Below are 16,266 nucleotides of genomic sequence, written 5' to 3'. Positions count from 1 at the left end.
AGATGAAACTTTTTTCAAATTTGTGAGACACAACTAGTAAATGCATAGGAAAGAAATGAACCTTGATTCACCCCCAACATTAGGCAGCATGCTCCTGTTATCTTATTTAATACTCACCAACACCTGGAAAGGTAGGTATTACAATCTCCATTTTACAAACGAGAAAGGAGAATTGCTGGAAGGCTCCATTACTCCCCCAGCTTTACACCTGACAAAGCTGAGACTCAAATCCAGTCCGATGAAAATAACACAATTCATGATCTTTCAACTTTTCATACCGCTTACTTTACTAGATAGTACTAACTCCCACTTTGGTCTAATCAGAAAAATTATCATGCCAAGCATTCACTCACCATACTCATCACTCTCTTTGGGACCTCTCTGAAAGCCCAGGGAACAATGCTTCAGATTTCTCATCAGCCCTGCCCCTTGGAAGCCAGTGGAGGCCAGGACCTGAAATTCAAAGTTGCATTACCCATCTATAACTCTCAGTCCTTCATATCGAACCAGCGTTAAAAGTAGAAATGTGTTCTTAAATGGTAAGGAAATCTCGGCACAGCCTACATTTCTACTGTCTACTTTAATGTGCTGCTTCCCACACACTATGACTCCATCTCTGCCCAGATTGAACCCCTTTGGACTGACTGGCAAAGTTTTACCCAGATCCACCTCAACCTCTTCCCCTCCTCATCCTCCTCTATTGACCTTGTTGTAAATAATCCGTTCCAGTGACTCCAGTGGAGTCTCCGTTCCATAGTCAAGATATTTCACTATAAACTTAGACTCTTCATAGAATAATCCCTCCACTACATCTTCATGATTTTCTCTTTCTCTGAAAAAAAAGTTGGGTTTTTTTTCTGCTTGTGTTTCAAGGGTCATAACATTCCCAAGTTCCCACCAACATTTTCAGACCATTATTCTTTCCCCAGTGTTTAAAAAGGTAGTATCCACCTTTCTTTATGAGCCCAGGTGTTATTAGCGGAGATAACATGAGAAACATTGTCCAAAGAAATTGGTTTATTTTCCATAAATGTCACTTCAACTCCATGAAGTAGTGATTTCTGTGACTATGTAACATTCCTTGAAAGTAAGTTTCAAACAGGTGACATAACTGACCCAACTTTTGAAATAGAGTGGAAATTAACCATCTGGCCCAGGTTCTCTTCACAGCATCGTAGATCCTCTCTATCATTCCACCGTCATTTCTATCACTCACAGATCTCCGTAGAACTCCCACAGCCACTGCGGGCTCTCATGATTAACTCATGTTTTTCCTTTCATTGTCAATATCTTGGGGCACGCTCACGTCCACCTTGATTATACGTCATGGCACAGCACCAACCTCTGCCCTGATCATCTTTCTCAGTATGTCAGAAACCCACCCTCACGTCCTAGAGACTGTGACGATCACCAATGTCAGCAAACACCTGGCAGTTTAAAGCAAAAGACAATAAAACCATCTTTGCCTCCATTTCACAAATCTTATTTTGTCCATAAATACTCCTTATGCATAAACTGATTGCCAGTCACTATTGTAGACAACGAAGACACAGCAGTGAACAAGACAGACAAGTTCCTGTTCTCATGGGACTCAAAATCTTAGAGGAGAGAATGAGAGAAATAAAAGAAATTATAAAAGAAAGAAGAAACACATTATCAAGTAGTCACATGTAACCATCGTCTATTCAACAAATATTTCTTGAGTTCCTGCTTTCTGTTAGTCACTGTTACACATAGTGGCGATCAAGCAATAATCTTAAAATGCTAAAACCAAAGAAATATTTGTCCCCAGGAAAGAAAATGGTGTGAAATCTATCAGTTGATTTTAGGTACAGTTGGTTCATGACCTTGGTTTCAAGATATTGCAAGAACTTCTTCTGTGTCATTGCCAAAGTGTCTGGTATTCAAACATAAAGGTGTTCATGTAATCATCTGTACTTTTCTGTGAATACGTTGTTTTGCTCATGTGTCCAACTGAGAACTCCTTGGATGCATGAGTTTCCTTGGCAATAAAGTTGGATAAGCCAAGGTTTGCTATCTACTGAAAGGATGTTTTTTAGTTTGTTTGTTTTCTCCAGAATAGCCAATGCCTTTGTTCTCATGGATATTCCTTTTATTTGGGGGGGTGTCATCTATAAGTAAGTAATAATAAGTAAGTTTATTTCAGAGTATAGGGCATGAAGAAATAAAACATGGTAATGTGGTAGAGAGAGGTGTGAGACTTAAGGTTTGAGGTCTGGGAAGAAGAGAATAAATAGGGTACTGGAAGGAGGCCCTTAGAAAGAAGAGACTTGAGAGCTGAAGAATAAAAAGTGCCAGAAATTCTAAGCTGTTCTGAATAACCATCACATGCCTAAATGGTGCACAGGTGCAGTGACAACAGAAACCGTCAGTAAGTTTTATCTAACATTCAAATTTAGAGTCATCTTATTTAGTATATTGTTTCAGAACTTAATCTGTTTTTGTTTGCAGTTATTATTACCCCATAATGTATTTCAAATACAGAAAAGAAGGATCAATGGCTTGAAAGTTGTTCAGTGAAGCATAAAAGTGGCAGAAATAATCGACAAATTACTACAACCAAGGAAGTAATAAATAGTGAGCCAAAAAACCAGGACAGCATCTGATGTGAGCATCTGTGTGCAAGGCAACTAAATGTGCAAGTGTAACCATTTCACACAGAGAAAGACAAAATGAGAATAGACTACATGATAATGAGTATCTGAAAATTCAATTTTATTGAACTAGTGATCAATTAGTCTCAGTGCATTTTCTGTTGAAAGTATATCAAAGAAAGGTACAAAGCCATAAAAGCTTCTTAAATTATTCTAAAAAAATACAGTGACCTCTCTGGTAAACCAACAGGGTTTTTCGAGAATGAGGAACAAATAATGGTTTTCAGTATAGAATTGATAAACCTACCTGCCAAAGGGGGAGAAGAAACCAAAACAACAGAGGTAACATTCAAAGTCATATGTCTCTTAGTACAAATAGGTGTTAATACCTACTAATGCTGAGAAGTTTATAAGGCGGTCAGCACAGTCAGCTGTATGAGTGTGTGTGTTTTGGAGAGAAAGCAAAATACAAATACACCAGTGCCCTTTGCATAATATCAATGGTACATAATTTAGAAGAGCAATTGTTGTTATGTTTGTGCACTAATTGATATTTTGATTTAGAGTTCTACACAGGGCACTAATATGGAAAGCCTGAATTAGGTCCTAGAATGGGAGGGAGAAGCACTAGGTGATTATTTGCTCTGTTTATTGCTGAAAATCTGCACGACAGAGATGTGATTTTTGGCACACACTGATTACTTTTCAAGCAAGATACAGTCAGATAAAGTCCATGGAGATCAATGCTGGCAAATCCAACTATGTGAGTGGCAACAGGATCTGTTGCTACACAAATAAAGCTAATTGCACCTGCTTGTCAGTCAGTACGCATCTTCATTGACAGAGAACTGTTGATAACAAACACCACGTCTCCTGAAGTAGATTCCATACTGAAAAAAACCCATGAAACTTGGTGAACACCATTAGGTGGGGTCACTGAGTGTGTGATTTTTGAATACTTTAAGGAGAACTATAAGAAAGTTCCCTGGTTGTTGAAGGGAAAGATACACCTATTTTTGAACTAAGGAATAAGGTGTAAACGCTTCATAATGGCACTGATAATGCTCAAACTATTTCCAGTGGCTCTCTCCACTGTTCTACCTTGAATGACCTGCATTTATGAATTAAACATTAAAAATCATACACATTTTAATGTTCAGAATCATTTGAAAAAACTCCCAGGATTTCTTACAAAGATGGAATTGTTGTATTAATATATCAGTTGCTAATAGTTTCATACTTCTGCGACCCTTAATGATTTTTTTCACTTGCCTGACAAATTGATAACATATTATCAATTTTTTCTTTTTTAATTGTGGTTAAAACATAAAAAATGTACCATCTTAACCATTTTTGAGTGTACAGTTCAGTAGTGTCATTCACATTGATGTGCAACAGATACCCAGAAATTTTCAACTTACAAAATTAAAATTCTGTAGCCATTAAAAAACACCTCTCCATTTCCTCCTCCCCTCACCCCCGACCCCGGCAATAATCATCATTGTACTTTCTGTGAGTTTGACTATTTTAGCTACCTCCTATAAATGGAATCATACAGGGTTTGTCTTTTGGTGGCTGGCTTATTTCACTTGGCATAATGTCCTCAAAGTTTATCTGTGTTGTTGCGTGTAACAGGATCCCTTTTTTTATCAAGGCAGAATAATATTCCATTATGTGTGTATATCACATTTGTTTATCCATCCATTCATCCGCCAATGGACATTGTGTTGCTTCCACCTCTTTGTACTGTGATTAATGCTGCAATAAACATGAGGGTGCAAATATCGCAAGATCCTGCTTTCAGTTCTTTTCGATTAACCTCTTATTACGTCAATGATTTGTAAATACTTTTCCCATATTTTAGGTTGTCTTTTTACCCTGTTGATTTTCTCTTTGGCGGTGCAGTTGTTAAGATTGACTCAGTCCCATTTGTCTATTTTTGCTTTTGTTGTAATATCCAAGAAATCATTGTCAAATACAATGTATGAAGCATTTCTCCTGTTTTCTTCTGGGAGTTTTATAGTTGCAGATCTTACATTTAGATCTTCAGTCTAGTTTTACTTAATTTTTGTGTACGGGGTAAGGTAAGGGCCTCACTGTTCTTTTGCATGGGGATACCCAGCTTTTTCAGCACCATTTGTTGAAGAGACAGCCCTTTCCCGTTGTGTGGTCTTGCCACCCTTGTTGGAGGTCACCGAATCATTTATGGGAAGGCTTTATTTTCAAACCACATTCAAATTCTATAAAAATTAACATATAATTTCCAGAAATAAATGCAACTAAGAAATGGGTTATAAGCTTATTTGTATTTATTTCCCAACTTCTACTTTGAGTGAAAAATGTTAAGAGCACTGAAGTTAGTTTAAGTGAGAAATCTCTCTGAATTTCTGGACACATGTTCAATCTGAATATCTAGCATTATTTGACAGCTATCAAATAATCATTTCCATGTTGCAGACTCATGTTTGTACATATAGAACTAATTCAATACAAATGAGGACCAAGAAGAGAAAACTGTTGAACGTGGTTCCTAATCTTATATATTAAGGTATCTACAACTGTGCTTCCTATCAAAACTTTGGTGAAAAGCTAGGGCAGTTCCCTTATATTAAACAATAATCATTATTTTTAAAATATATTAAAATAGGGTTTACTCTTTATTTTTTATACTGTGACAATTTTTCTGTACATTTCAAATTATTGGTCTGTTATGCTCCATGTATCCATTAAATAACCCAAGACTACATTTTGTAAAGCTCTGTCTTCAGTCTATAACTACACATGGACTAAAACAACACCATCCAATAGAAATATAAGGCAGCTATATATGTAGTTTTAACTTTTCTAGTAGCCACATTAAAAACATAAAAAGTAACAGGTGAAATTAATTTAATAATATATTCATTTAACTAAATACACCCCCAAAATGATCATTTCAGCAAGGATTAAATATTCAAAATATTTTAAAATATGGAGATCTTTTGCATTCCTTTTTTATTTTAAGTGTTCAAAACTTGGTCCATATTGTACACTTACAGCACGTCTCAATTTGGACCAGCTGCACATGACTAGTGGCTGCTGTACTGGACTACGGTTCTGAACACTCAACCTTGAAAATCGCGTTGTCTTATTTAACCTTCTGTCCATTCACTTTTTACAATATTTTTCTCTCATTACACCTAATTGAAACCCTGCAGAGACCCTGTGTTTTGCACCCCTTCTTGTAGCCCAGCAATTCCCGCTGGCTGTCTAACCAATGCGCTCAGTGCCGGAGCAGTGTACAGGAATGGGTCAGCGTGAGCACTCACTCTTCTATTTCCTCCCCAGACCATGAGCACTGCTGGAAAGACAATAAAGCCTTGTTGATGGGTGCCATCTCACATTTATGCCTTTCACTCTCAGCTGAGTTCATAGAATGAGCAAAATTTGGGGATATAAAATTTGGTGAACCAATGCCCCACAGCTGGTCTTAATAGCAAAGCCACAGGGTGGAAATTGTATGCGTTGGGCTACACTGCACCAGACCAACTGCGTTTTATGATCCCAGGGCTGTTTTTCACGTGGCATATCCTCCCTCAGCTAATGGCTTACATGACTTGAAACTCGTTCCCAACTCCTGCAGACCTTGCTTTGTTGGAATGTTGAGGGTTTTAATGTTAATCTTAACCATGTTCTCCCCTCTGGGTGCTGCCCTGGGATGGTTCAAAGCAGATGCTTATGTATAAAAGATAATAACATTTTCATGAAATAAAATTCACTTTTCTTGGGCTTATATAATGAAGAGAATTTATTCCTTGTATATCACATTCTTTCTGTCTTAAGCTACTAGCAAGATGCCTTGCCAGGTGTTCACATCTTTTAGAAATGTCGCACTAATGGCTTCCCCTCACCTTCTCACCTCTCAAGCCCTGTGCTCCTCTGAGGCAGCATCAGACATCCCATCATTCCATATATTCACTTCTTCCTTGATCAGTAAGTTGTCTAACTGCCTTCATATCTGACAGGTGCATGGCTTCTTACCTAGTTCCTCAGCCAGAGACAGAATTATTAATATTGTATTTGATTCTAATAGTCCTTACATAACAACAGTCACTGCACAAATAATTTGCATAATTCTAACAAACATTTATTGAAACCGGAACTTTTCTAAGCATTTATTCACATTAATTTAGTCAATATTCACAACTACACTGCAAAGTAGAAAGCATTATTTTTTCCATTTTACAGATGAGTAACTGGAGCACTTAGAGATTAATTAATGTGAAAGTTATACAGTTAGCAGTTAATGGAATTGTGGTTTAAACCCAGGAATTCCAGTGCTATCACCTGCTTCACTACCCTTTCTGAGATATAGGTTCATTAGTCAGTGCCTTCATAGTTACGATGTTTTTTACCTACATTTTAAAAAATCTTAAATAATTTCAGACTTACAAGAAAGTTACAAAAAATATAAGTAATTTCCATATTACCAGCAACCCACAGCACAATTAATAAAATGAGAATATTAGCATTAATACAATATTAATTAACTAATTAAATTAATTTGGATGGAACTGGAGAGCATTATGCTAAGTGAAATAAGCCAGGCGGTGAAAGACAAATACCATATGATCTCACCTATAAATGGAACCTAATCCACCAAACAAACAAATGAGCAAAATAGAACCAGAGACTCGGAAATAAAGAACAAACTGAATGTGACCAGAGGGGAGGGGGAAGGAGGATAAAGGGGAAAGAAGGAGGGAGGGGCAAGCAAAGGAATAGGAATAGAGGACTTGGGCACAGACAATGGAGGAGGGATTGACTGTGGGAGTCAGAAGGGATAGGGTAGGGGTGAGCAAAGGGGGAAAAAAGCAGGACAACTGTAACTGAACAACAATAATTTTTTTAAATAATTAATATAGTTTTTATCTTCAACTATTTTACAAATTTTGCCAGTTGTCACACTAATGTCTATTTCATGACCCAAGATCCAGTCCCAAACTAAATATTACGTTTAGTTGTCATGTTTTCTTAGTCTCCTTCATCTGGAACAGCTCTTCAACCTTTCTTCCCTTTTTATGATCTTGACACATTGACGTCATTATTTTGTCGACTGCCCATTTGAGTATCCAAAATAACCTAGAGGCTTGGGAAAACTGGACGTTAATCAGTGACCAGTTCTCCTAACATCACACAAAGACCCACCACGGATGTATGTCTAACGCTGTATGTGTCTGATGGGATGCAAGACTGGCCTCTCAAGGAGAATCCATAGGCTGCATCTTTGAAGGGACTGGAAGGAGTTGCGGTCTTTCCGCTCTGTGCCTTTTCCTTACCAGTGCTCCTTTGCAAAGTACTATTGGTTTGTAATGAATTAGAGAAATATTTTATTCGGCTGGGCAATCTGTATGAATGTGATCTCTCAAGCATTTTCTTCCCTGAGACAATTATGTTGAGAGGCATATGAAGGAATTTAGTTTGTTTTCTCCTATATGTTCCTCCCAAGCATTTCCAGTTAATTGACTCCAGATGAATTCTCTGCATAAATAAAAACTATAAATACAACATTTCTACTATGATATAGTTATGATAAGCAATGTCTATGTCTTATAACCTAAGTTAAATACAACTATTTGCCAGTTCAGGTCATTGCCTACTTCTATTTCCTAGATTACCAAGGCAAAATATACAGAATTTAATGTTACTTGGACTTACCCCTGTGTCACCTATAATTATCACAATAGAATTTTTTTCAATGGGCCTTTGAGACACTGAATGTAACAACATGGGGAAGGGGTGAAGAAAGAGCCTTTGATAAGTGTCATATAACTTGTGTAATACAAAATAGGCATGCTTAAAATTGGTGGGTGCTGGAGAGTGAGGGCTTTCTTAGAGTGTTTTCCCCACTATAACCACGCTGAGTTTATAACGCCCCTTCTCGGACTTGATCACGGAAGTTGCCATTCATTGATCAATGTGCTTAGCTCTACACTTTTCCACACTGACAGATAAGACTATGTACGTTAATACTTTTTTTAAAGATTTTATTTACTTATTTTTAGAGAGAGAGGCAGACAGAGAGAAAGAGAAGGAGAGAAACATTGATGTGAGAGGGAAACATCGATTGTTTGCCTCTCACACATGCCCCAGCTGGGGACCAAACCTAAAACCCAGACTTGGAATTGAACTGGCAACCTTTTGCTTTGCAGGACGATGCTCAACTAACTGAGCCACACTGGTCCAAGCTACATACACTAATACTTTGTAAAGCAATAGCCATTCTTGTGTTTATCAGTCTTAGGAAAGTTTTGTACTCTCCTTAAAAATTATTGAGACCTCCAAAAAGCTTTGTTTAAGAGGTTTATATCTATCACTAGTTACCATTTGGAAATCAGAAGAGAATATTTAAAAATATTTATTTATCAATTCATTTAAAATAACAATAAACCCAGACAAATAACATCTTTGCTTTATTATGAAAATGATTTTGACCTCACCGACCCTCAGGGATTCCGAGATCCCATTTGGAGAACTGCAATATAACAAACATTAGATCCTTGCTGCATCTCCAGGAGAAATTGAAGTCATGGCTAAGTTTCCAAATTATGGTATTTTTAGTAGATACATGAAAAGAGGCAACAAAACCAAGTTCCTCAGACTGAGAAGATAAGACATAATAAAAGATTCCCTAGAGAAGACTGACAGCCATTTGTTGTATTGGTGGGGATGAAATTGTAGACATCATGAAAGCTGAAAACAGGGTAGTAATTTTTTTAATCTTTTGTTCTGATACCAATTCCATGTATAGAACTGTTCTTTGATCATCCAAAGATGGTCAGTAAAGTGTTAATAAAATCCTTACCAGTCTGTGTAATACTTTCATGCCTTCAAATAATATCTATCACCACTTTAGCACTACACATGCTAGGAAGATATAAAATCGAGTAAAAGAAATGATAGATTAGGATTCAAAAAAACCATAAAAGTGAAAATGAGGCTAAAATGGTCTAGAAATTTGATTAACTGCCCAAGCACCCAAGAGATGGCAAAGTTTTGGATTGCATTATGTCACTCTGAAATTTGTTACCAAGATTCCTTAGGTCATTTTCCTATTGTATTTTTACTTGTCAAATCAAGTCCTAAGGACTGTTATCTCTCAGTTCCTATAGTATCATATTGCAACATCTTATATATTACTAAGTTTTAAATTAATGTTATTTAGTTTCAATATTCTTATAATAACGTACAATGAATAACTAGCTAATTGTCGAAAACAAAACCTTTATCTGTATTAAAGTATTTTACAAGCAAGCAAAAAAAAAACCATATTTAAATATCCAAGCCACAGAAAAGGAGTGAAATAATATTTTCATTTCTACCAGTCCCCTATTCTAAAGAGGGAGGCTTGCTGACAGTGTTTTGCTCTGCTTTAGTCTGGCCCCTGCACAACCATTTCCCTTTAGAGGCATTATGTAGTGTTCGTCATAATTAATTATGTTCCTGGAGCTTAACACAACTCGATATAAATAACTTCAATCAAAACACAGTCTTGTTATTGTATAGTTGTCAAATCTTCTGAAATATTTAATAGTTATTTCATATATATATCTTCTAGAACTCACCTTCTGTCTCTCCACCACCACCAATCCCAGGTATTTTTTTTAATTTTTATTGTTATTCAATTATAGTTGTATGCCTTTTCTCCCCATCCCTCCACCCCACCCCAGCTGAACCCACCTCCCTCCCCCACCTCCACCTTCCCCCTTGATTTGGTCCATTTGTCCTTTATAGTAGTTCCTGTAATCCCCTCTCCCCACTGTCCCCTCCCCACTCCTCCCTGGCTATTGTTAGATTGTTCTTAACTTCAATGTCTCTCGTTATATTTTGCTTGCTTTTTTCTTCTATTGATTATGTTCCAGTTAAAGGTGAGATCACATCCCCTAAAGCAAGGGACATAAAGGAAAGAATAAACAAATGGGACCTCATCAAAATAAAAAGCTTCTGCATGGCTAAAGAAAACAGCACTAAAATACAAAGAGAACCAACGGTATGGGAAAACATATTTGCCAATGATACCTCAGACAGGGGCCTGATCTCCAAAATATATAAAGAACTCACACGACTGCACTCCAGGAAGACAAACAACCCAATAAAAAAATGGGCAAAGGACTTGAACAGACACTTCTCCAAGGAAGACATACAGAGGGCCCAGAGACATATGAAAAGATGCTCAGCATCACTAGCCATCAGAGAGATGCAAATTAAAACCACAATGAGGTACAATCCCAGGTATTTTAAAAACTTGATTGAGTTGGTAAAGTCTAGGCCTTTATTCCCATATGTACTTTATAATCTCTGCCCCAAACATTAACTGTTTACAAGCTTCAAGTCAATTGATTTAGCTGCAGATGAATAACTTCCACTTAATAATTTCTTTAAAGTTTTTCATTTTTCTAACAATGCTCTCACAATTTAATTGGAAATATATTAATTAGAATTTTAGTTACAAATTACATCAACCCAACTCAAACTAACTTAAGAAAATAATAAAGTTTCTTGATGGATACTGGGCTAATTCATTGAAGTAAAGAAGAAATACAGAAATCAAGAGAGTTTTATGGACTCTGAGGACTATCGTGAAGACTTCAAATGCTGAAGGCACTGTCTCTGTCTTGGTCTCTCTCTGTGTCTCTCTCGTCCACATGTGAGTAGCAACATGCACACCTCACCTTGGCCGCGCACTGCTGCAATGAGTTTATTTCCTCCAGCAGAAAGAGGAAAAGCCCTTGTTGGGCCATATATTCACCCCTGTTACCCAGCTGAAGCTGGGAGGTGAGGAACCCAAATCAGACAAGTGTAGGTCACATGGCCACCCTAGAATGGGAACGCGGGGCAAGGAGGCCAGGGGAGCCACCCCCAAAACTACTTGACTGGAATTGAGGAGGAGAGGTTTCTGAAGGGAAGATGAGACCTATTTCCAGAAGAATTGGGGGTGGGGCAAGGGGGAGATAATGCTTTTCAATGAAAACAAAATATATCAACTATAGACAGTTTTTTTATTACGATTGACTTTGAAATTACTGAATGTATGTCTTAGATTTAATTAATCATTGAATTCTATCAACTTTTGTTTTTCTTAAAATAACACCATTCCTTCACTCACCATTTCATGATCACTCTCCTAGTACAACCCCTCGATAGTCAACACCTTCAGTCTGCCCCAGGTGGTCATTGGACTGACTCCTCCTCATTCCATTTCCTAAGGCACTACTGTCACGCACACCCTGCCCTGGTCAAAGCCCACCCCATGAACAACGTCTGTTTTCAAAGCTGAACCCATCCTTTAGTTACATCTATCAAGTCCCGGGGACCTAGGAAATATTTCCCACTTTGTCAGCTCTTAGCTGTTTACTTCTCCTCCTGCTAGCACCTGTACTCAGCACATTGTGTGTCTTTGCTACTGTGATTCTTGTGTATTAGACCAGCTGCCTGAGGCAAGGTGCCATGGTTGTTACAGTTTGTGTCTGCTGCTGTTTCTGCCTAGTTTATAGCTCTTCAAGTTCCTATTGAGTCTGAGTTTACTCTCCTCATATTTTCCTTAGGTTTCTAACTGGCCTTATGTATTTCGATCTTACTGTTCACAGTTTTTCTCATACTATTTCAATGAAGTACTTCTTAATCCATACACTGTCTTAGTAAGTCTTGGATTTACTTGAATACACTTCCAATACAAAGCTTAAAATTCCCTACCTTTTAAATAGTATTTTCATTATCTAGATTATATGTGGCTTTGCCTTACTAAAATGCATTACTAACTTTTTGAAACAGTATTTGCATTACTGGGTTATATGTGGTTTTGCCTTGCTGAAACATATTACTGAGAGTTCAACCCTAATGTAGTGAATGAGCAAAACATATTTAATAAGGGAAATAACTTGAGGATGAAGCAAATGGAAATATGTGATAGTAGAACATCATTTTCTAGATCTGGATTTATTTCAGACCTAAGACTATAGAAGGAAAGGAGATAATCATTAAATGCAAAATATCTCCATTTTGTAGGAAGGTAAGAGAGAACCTGAAGAGGCCAAAAAAAAGGTAAAAAGGATGATAAACCATGACCTGTTCCTAAGCCTCTGTGATGTATAAGGATCTTCTTTGAACTGTGTAACTTAATGGCTCTTTCTTTTTTGAGCCTTCTCCCACATCAGAGTAGTTTCTGGATGCAACATGTAAAATGAAAGTTAAGTAGGCAGAGGAAGTTAAACATCTTGATCCGTATGGTCGGAACCCTTAGTTCATACAGTTCTGATGATGCTATATAGTAACTAGCCTGGCATTGATACAGCCTTACGATTTCCCAGCATTTGCATGATTTTCTCCGTAACATTCAGACAGGTATATTCAAAATCTTACCAATGGGATATGTGTTGAGTATATTGCATGTTGGAACCTTAAAGACAAGACTGCCTAACACTCAGGCAAGCACACCAGGTGTTTTTCTCTTCCCTTCTCAGCCACGACACCAAACCAACCGTACCAGTATTCAGGGCAGTGAAAATCATTAACCTTATTTTGCTTTTGGTAATTCTTTGCCCTGCCATAGGAAACCAGGACAACATCTTGGCATGATGTGTTTGCAATGTTCTGTTTTTTGAAGCAGAAAGCAGATGACCCTCCAACTCATTTGGAATTGTAATATGACGTCATTTGGAGTCATAACAGCATTTAGGTCATTTAAGTCAAGTAACTGTCCAAGACTTGCCTCCAATAATAGGTATTGTTCTGTAGAGTATTTTCTTAGATGGGGAAGAAAAATCCTTTACACCTATCATTTCAAGTAGCTCTCATTTTTGTGAATAAATTTGCAAAGGAGAGAAAGAAATCCTTTCATGAAAGATCTTAAGGAATACCGTGCTCTGCTGGATTAGAATGCTGTGAGGTAATATGTCAATGCAGATTTACGAAGTCTGCAGTCGACAGAGGTAACAGTGTGAAGAGACCATTGGTACAATAGTGTTAGTTACCTTTAAAATAATGTTTTAATAGAGTACAGTTCTTGCTGCAACATGTGACTATCCTGCTTCCAGTGGTAGAAAAGACAGAGAGAGAAAAAGGTCTGATACTGGTTGCTATGGCAGCAAGTGCAAAGAGTGAGTCTGAATTCTGTGTCAAGGTAATGAATTTAGCATCTAGAGGAAAAGAAATGGATTTCCTGTCACACACTGTAAATCCAGCATAGGAAATGAACACAGTGTGGACATTTTGGAATGTTTAAACCCCATTTAAGATGCACAACAGTGGTAGAGAGAGTGCATCAGATTACCTCAAGGGGCCCAGTCCTTCTCCATCAGTGTGTTTTCATCCCTGTCTGTCGCAGTGGGGGAGGAAAGAACGTTCAGGATGAGTCTGGTGGTTTGTACTCAGCAGGCCCCGAAGTGGCAATGACATGGCCACAGTGGTCTCCCTGGGCCATGTTGCTCTGTGCCACGGAAAGCCCTCTTCTTGGGAATCCTCCTCAGGGTGGCATTTCGCTCCTTTCTTGACTCTGGGTAGCTCTCCAGTTTTTATACCTGCACATTTACAAGATCATCCTTTGTGGGAGCTTCCTGGGCTCTCTCTTTACCCTCACAAGAGTTGTGTTAAGTTGTTGTTGAATAAGTCATTTTCAAATGTGTGTGTCTTTGTGTATGAATATAAATGCTGTGTATTTTTGGACTAAGGAACAGACATAATATTAATTTGGGGAGTGCCAAAGATTCAAAGATTCATGAATAGTCCCATTTAAGTAATGTGCATTCCCATAGATACAATAGTAACTACCTAAGATTAACTATTATACTTAGTAATGAGATGGGAATGATTTAATATGGGCGCTGCAACAGACCTAAGTCTCAGAAATTTAATAATAAATATTTATTTTTTTATTGATGGCCCTGCCTGATATAAGTAAAACAGCCCCCTTATCCTGTAGCCCTGCCGTCAGGAGCACTTGATCTCCATCCAAATTTGACCTGGGAGGGGACCACAGACATTTAAAAAGACAACCTTGGACGTAGCGTCCATTACTTCCAACCACATTTCATTGGCCAGAAACCAGTCACAAGGCAACTAGGACTTCAGGGAATCATGGAAGTCATAAGTGAACATGAGCAGTTTCTACAACCATAGTTTTCTAATACAGACTCTGATAAACAGTGTTTTCTGTTTTGAAAATGTAAGTGACTGACTCTGGCTGATGTGGCTCAGTGGATAGAGTGCCGGCCTGTGAACCAAAGGGTTGCTGGTTCAATTCCCAATCTAGGGCACATGGCTGGGTCACAAGCCAAGTCCCCAATAGTGGGTGCATAAGAGGCAACCACACACTGATGTTTCTCTCCCTTTCTTTCTACCTCCTTTCTTTTCTCCAAAAATAAATAAACAAAATCTAAAAAACCAAAAAGAAAATGTAAGTGACTGCTGTTATTTGATACAAATCAAAGTTGGGTAAAATGACATGGTGGCTCCAAAATCTACATGAGAAATGAATGGCCTTTAATTGGTGGCTGCACTGAGCCCCATTATGGCAACATTAGTACTTCTCTGTGATTTACTTATACCTCACCTGTTTTTTCATAAAAGGAGGGTACGTAAAATGACCTCTAAATTTTATTAAAGAAATATTTCTGTATAAGCCAGAATATTTGAGTAGGGAACAAGAAACAACGATAATGACAATGGTAATCTTTCGTCATACTTTCAGACAAAATTAAAAACTCTTGCCTTCTTCAGAGCCTACTTTCCACCTTTGAAGTATCCTACAGTTAGTCTTCAAAGGAGTCTACATGAACATGCTACTATCATGAAATATCTTCATATCACTTAGCATCCCAGCAACAGCATCCTGATATCAGTAAAATTATAATTCAGTTCCTTTTCACCATTGTTATTTCTATTGTCTCCAAGGAAAGTTAGTGTAGTCAGAATAAAACAGAAACTCAAATCAAATACTATGTTATTGTTTATATTTCTTTATTAAACATTAAGTAAAGACAGAATTAGGTAAAGACAAGGCAGAAAGTATGAATCGTCTCAGTCCACTTAGATGGAAAGCAAAGAAACAGAAATTCCTAAGTATAAACTTGGCTGAACCCATTTGGAAGCCAAACTTGGCCTATTGCTTTAGAAATTAATGGACTACAGATGTTACTGTGTTTTAACAGCGTATTGTACCCAGATCAGAGACTACGCATGGTCCCGGTAGGACAGATGTTTTGTGCAGTCAGTGGAAAATTCAATCAAATAAGCTGTAATTGCAAAAGTAATTAAAGTTTATTACTTACAGTAAATACACTCAGAAAACTTCAATAGTTAAGGAAAAGCAGCTTTTTTTTTACCATTACATCAGACAAAATTAAAAATGAAAGAATTTGATCACTAGGGAAAGGCAAAGAATGCTCTTCCATCCAGAGATAAGTAAACATTTGCAAAGAAGTAATAACAGTTAAATTAAAATATTCAGAGATGCTTTTCATAATAAATACTTGAGTTGACAAAGTTATTGGGACAAAGAATATCATCAAACATAATTGATGGCAGATTTGGACATATAATAAATTTCAAATAGTTATATAATTTCAAAATTGCACCATTGGGAATATTGCATAAGAGGTTAAAAATATGTTAGATC

The sequence above is a fragment of the Desmodus rotundus genome, chromosome 11 (assembly GCF_022682495.2).
Source record: "Desmodus rotundus isolate HL8 chromosome 11, HLdesRot8A.1, whole genome shotgun sequence".
Classification (NCBI taxonomy): Eukaryota; Metazoa; Chordata; class Mammalia; order Chiroptera; family Phyllostomidae; genus Desmodus; species Desmodus rotundus.
This window is presented reverse-complemented; position numbering follows the sequence as displayed.